This window comes from Armigeres subalbatus, chromosome 1 (assembly GCF_024139115.2).
Source record: "Armigeres subalbatus isolate Guangzhou_Male chromosome 1, GZ_Asu_2, whole genome shotgun sequence".
Classification (NCBI taxonomy): Eukaryota; Metazoa; Arthropoda; class Insecta; order Diptera; family Culicidae; genus Armigeres; species Armigeres subalbatus.
In genome coordinates this window covers 257,515,100-257,520,861 of record NC_085139.1, presented here as the reverse complement: position 1 = coordinate 257,520,861, position 5,762 = coordinate 257,515,100, and the positions used below count along the sequence as shown (strand labels likewise).

At 43.5% G+C, this 5,762-nt stretch overlaps 1 pseudogene; it reads right to left on the bottom strand.

Moving 5' to 3' along the window:
* LOC134207237 (anoctamin-1-like) overlaps nt 1-5,417 on the bottom strand; it is a 38,454-nt pseudogene extending 33,037 nt beyond the window's left edge.
* Nucleotides 5,418-5,762: the final 345 nt, after the last annotated feature.

Sequence of the window (5,762 nt, the reverse complement as noted above, 5' to 3'; positions counted from 1 at the left end):
ATCTCTTTCATTGCTCAAAAATCAAAATTTCCGGTCGTCTAACTCTGGTCGCTGCTTTCCTGTCCGTTTTTTGTTAGTCGTGTGTTCCCCAAAGCGTTGTCGCTGCCGATCCTGAGGAATTAAAGAGCAAGGAAAGCTAGTTAGAGGAGTCGTAAGGACGTTCCTCCTCAGGCGTACGGACGTCAAGGAGGTTTGCTACATTACACTGAAGCAATTTCCGAAGCTTTTTTGTAGAACTCCGAAAGACGAGTTGTTGGAACTCCGAAGACGAGTTTTGTAGAACTCCTTGAGGCAATCCACAAGAGAATTCCTGACAAATCTCCAAAGAAATTTCTTTAGAAATTTCAAATTAATTACTAAAAAAAAAAATACCAATGAATTCCTGGATAAATCAGATACTTCAGAAATACAAACAGGCATTTCCTACGGTATTCTATTAAATTTCTTCATAAATTTCAATTCCTCCGAGACTTTGAGCATTCTTTAGGAAAATCCATGATATCTTCAAAAACTTTTAGCAGTTCAATCTTCAAAAAATTTCACGCTTTTTCTATAAATGCCGAAAATTCATTTGGAAATTCTGCACAACCAGGTTTTTAACGCGGTTTGAATTGATTAATTTCTTGATTAACCAATGTTTAACGTGGTAAATAAACAAAATTGGAACAACCGAATCAAAAAAACATCGAGCCGAAATAAAAATTATACTGAGAGGAAACCAATTAGCTACGTCATTAGCACAATCAAATTCAATCCAAATCCAGTCAAATATAGTCAAATCTAATCGGTCAAAAACCAATCCGAAACCAATCAAACCCAATTCAGATCCAATCCAAATGAAATCCAATCGAATACAAATCCAATCAAATCAGTATAATCTAAATTCAGTCAATCCGAATTAAACCAAACCGAACTAAACCAAGTTCGAGATCAGATCATCAGTCAAATTCGGTCCAAATTCAATCCAAATTATACAATCCATATTTAATTTAAATCAAATTCAAAACAAATCAAATGAAATCAAATCCAAATCAATTGAAATTCAAACAAAACCATTTCAAAAAACCAATCAAATCCAAATCGAATACAAAACAAGTGAAAATCAATCAACTGAATTCCAATCCAAATATATTCCCAAACAATCCAAATCAAATGCTAATCCAAATCCTGCAATACAAATTCAATCCAAATCGTTCAAAACCAATCGAATCAATCCAAATCTAATGCGAATCAATCCTAATTTAATCCAAATCCAAATCAAAATTCAGTTCAAATCCAATCAAATTAATCGCTTCATTCAAAAAACCAATCACAATCAATCAAATAGTAATCAGATCCGGTCAAATCGAATCCGAATCAATCAAATTTGGTCCAAATACAATCCAAAGCCTAATCCATATTTTATCTAAAACCAATTTATTTCAAATCAAATTTAGTTCAAAAACCAAATCAAATCTAATCCAAATCAATCCATATCCAATTATTCAAATTCAATCAAAACCATTTCAAAAACCAATCCATATCGAATCCAAACCCAATGCAAATCAATCAACTCAGGTCCAATCAAAATTCGGTCAAAAGCCAGCAAAATCTTGTCCAATCAAAATCCATTCTAAAAACCAGTCAGAATCCGATCAAATCGTATTCGAATCAATCAAACCGAATCGAAACCATTCCAAACCAGCGAATCATATCCAAAATCGGTCCAAATCCAAATTAAATGCATATTCAATCTAAATCCAAATCCAATACAAATTAAAGCAAATCCAAATTTGGTTTAAAACCAATTCAAATCAATCAATCAAATTCAAATCAAATTCAAATCAATCAAATCAATCAAATCAATTCAAATCCAATCCAATCAATCAAATCAATCAAATCAATCATCAATCAAATCAATCATCAATATCAATCCAATCAATCAAATCCAATCAAATCAATCAATCAAATCATCAAATCAAAATCAATCCAATCAATCAATCAATCAAATCAATCAAATCAATCAATCAATCAAATCAATCAAATCAATCAAATCAATCCAAATCAATCCAAATCGAATTAAATCATCCAAATCCAATCCATCCAATCAATCAAATCATCTCAATCTCAATCATCAATCAAATCCAATCCAGATCCAGTCCAGTCAGTCCGATCCAGTCCAGGTCAGTCAGGTCAGTCCAGTCGATCCAGTCGAGTCAAGTCCAGTCAAGATCCAGTCAGGTCAGTCCAGATCAGTCAGATCGTTCAGGTCAGTCAAGTCCGTCCAGTCAGTCCAGTCCAGATCCAGTCCAGATCAGTCCAGATCCAGTCAGGTCGATCCAGGTCAGATCCAAGATTGGTCAGGTCAGTCCGTCCAGTCGGAGTCAGTCCAGGTCAGTCAGGTCAGTCAGAGTCCAGATCCAGTCCAGGTCCAGTCCAGATCCAGTCCAGATCCAGTCCAAGTCCAGTCGATCCAGATCCAGTCAGTCGCCAAGGTCAGTCCAGATCCAGTCCAGGCTCCAGTCCAGATCCAGTCAGTCCAGGAGTCGAGTCAGGTCAGTCCAGATCCGAGTCCAGATCAGTCCAGATCGGTCAGATCGGTCAAGGTCGAATTCAGGTCAGGTCAGATCAGATCCAGATCCAGTCCAGATCCAGTCCAGGTCAGTCAGGTCCAGTCAGTGTCCAGTCTAGATCCAGTCGGAGTCAGTCAGTATCCAGTCCAGTCCAGGTCGTCAGTCGGTCGTCCAGCCAGTCCAGGTCGGTCAGGTTCGGTCCAGGTCAGTCCAGGTCAGTTCAGAGTCAGGTACCTCAGATCAGTCGATCCAGTCCAGATCCAGTCCAGTCCAGGTCGTCAAGATCAGTCAGGTCAGTCCAGTCCAATGATCCGATCCAGTCAGGTTCAGTCCAGGTCAGTCCAAGTCAGTCAGAGTCCAGTCCAGTCGATCCGAATCAGTCAGATCCAGTCAGATCCAGTCCAGATCCAGTCAGTCCAGATCCAGTCCAGTCCAGCATCCAGTCGGAATCAGTCCAGATCCAGTCAGATCCAGTCAGGATCGAGTCCAGGGATCCAGTCAAGGTCCAGTCAAGAGTCCAGTCAGGTCAGTCAAGTCAGTCAAGTCAGTCAGGTCAAGTCCAGATCCAGTCAGATCCAGTCCAGGTCCAGTCCAAGATCCAGTTCAAGATCCAGTTTCAGGTCAAGTTCAGGTCAGTCCAGTCGAGTCAGGTCGAGTCCAAGACCAGTCCAGTCCAAGATCAGGTCAGATCGATCCAGATCCAGTCCAGGTCAGTCCAGATCAAAGTCATCCAGTCAGATCCAGTCAGGTCAGTCCAGGTCGGTCCAGGTTCAGTCAGATCCAGTCCAAGTCAGTCCAAGGTCAGTCCAGATCGGTTCAGTCAGATCCAGTCCAGTCTCAGTCCATCGTCCAGGTCGGTCAGGAGTCAGTCAGAGTCGGTCAGTCAATCAGTCCAGATCGTCAGATCAATCCGATCAGTCGATCGGTCCGATCCAGTCAGTCAGTCGATCCAGTCAAGGTCAAGTCAGTCAGATCCAGTCAAGTCAGTTAGTCAGTCCAGATCAGGTCAGAGTCCAGCCAGGTTCAGTCAGGTCAGTCTATCAGTCCAGATCCAGTCAGTCATCAGATCCAGTCAGGTCAGTCAGTCCAGTCAGATCCAGTCAAGTCGGTCAGATCCAGTCCAGTTCAGTCACGTCCGGTCCAGTCCAGTCCAGGTCAGTCGGGATCCAGTCAGGATCAGTCAGATCCAGTCAGATCGACAGATCCAGTCAGATCAGAGTCAGTCGATCAGTCCAGTATCCAGTCCAAGGTCGATCCAGATCGTCAGGTCAGTCAATCCAGTCCAGAGGTCCAGTCAGTCAGATCCAGTCAAGTTCAGTCCAGGTCAGTCAGAGTCGGTCCAAGGTCAGTCCAGGTCCGGTCAGGTCCAGTTCAGTCAGAGTCAGGCCAGGTTCGGTCCATGTCAGTCCAGAGTCCAGGTCCAGGTCAGTCAGATCCAGTCAGGATCCCAGTCCAGGTCAGATCGGTCCAGTCAGTCAGGTCGATCCAGGTCGAGTCCAGGTCAGTCCAGAGTCGGTCCAGCCGGTCAGTCAATCTCAATATCCAATCTCAAGTCAATCCAATCCAATCCAATCAATCCAATCAATCAGTAAATCAACCAAAATCAATCCAAGTCAATCCAACAATCAAATCCAAGTCCAAATAATCAATCTCAATCCAATCCAAATCCAATCAATCCAAATCCAATCCAAATCCATTCCAAATCAATCAAGTCAACCAAAGTCAATCCAAATCCATCAAAATCGAAGTTCAATCCAAATCAAGTCAAATCCAATTCAATCCAATCAATCAAGCAAACAAACCAATTCAAACCAAATCAACAACCAATCCAAATCAATCAATCCATCCACATCACCAACACACTCATCAAATCCCCACCAATCAAACCAACAACAACAATAATCAAATCAATAGATCAATCAACCAATCCAAACTCAACCAAATCAATCCAAATCAACCAACTCCAAATCAATAAATCCACCAAATCAATCACAACAGAATCAATCAAATCCAGTCAATCCCCAAATCAATCCCTATAAATACAAACAATCAAATCGTCAATCCAATCAAACCAACCAAACAATCAAATCAAATCAACAAATAATCCAAACCAACCAAGCAAACAATCCAAATCAACAATAATCAAACATAAACAAAATCTAAATTCAATCCCATCACTAATCAATATCAATAATCCAAATCCAAATCGACAATCCATCAACAAACATCCGAATTCAATACGCAATTGTTACCGGCGGAACATTTAATTAAGATAACATTCAATGGACAATTGCTATGTTTTAACGCATTTCAATTTACACGTGGGTGGATTAAACGCATACCGACAATGAGCGATCTCGTGGACCACAGCGAAGGTTGATTGAAGCAGGAAGATAGAACGCGCGCTTTCCTTGGGAGATGAGTGACCAAGTCAGACGGTGGGTGAACGAAGCCGATGAGATAAAGAGGCAGTTAGTTTGTGGCTCGGTGTAAGAGCTTGTTCGGTGTGAATCGTGTGGTTTTATATTCAGCAACACAGAGTGCCATCTTGGGTAGACGCCGTGAACTTCTCATCCAACCGACATCACCCGTCTGGATCATCAGCAATTCGATTGTGGATCCACCTGGTGGTAACCCTACACCCGGCATCCCACCATCATGCGGTTAAACGGCGGCCGTAGGCATTGTCGTGACCCCTGGCCACCGACGAGTTTAGACCCCATCATCGTCCGGCCCCACCCAACGGCCACTAGTGCGCTGCGTTATTACTGACCCTCTTCGCCGCACGATTGTCTTACCATCGGTCGCCCATTGTTTCAAGCCTACCGCGAGCCACGTTGTCGCCTCGCGGTCCGTTAGCGGCATCACTATCCGGAAAGTGTCGACTACATCGTCGTCCGGCCACCTGAAGATATCTTGATCGCCAGCCGCATCACCCTCAAGCCACTCATCGTTTGCCGCATCGTCCGACCGCCCGTCGGCCAACTAGCCACTCGATCGTTGGCTTCCAGCATCTTCATCGACCGCCCTGCATCCTTCATCGATCGACCTCCGCCTTTGCCCTTCCGCTCGGCAATCGTTGCCACCTCGATAGCTAGCGACTCGCTCGTTGGCTTCATCGGCATCTTCATCGACCGCCCCTCATCCCTTCATCGTCGACCTCCGCCGATTTGCCCTTCCGCTCGGCAATCCGTTGGCCACCTCGATACC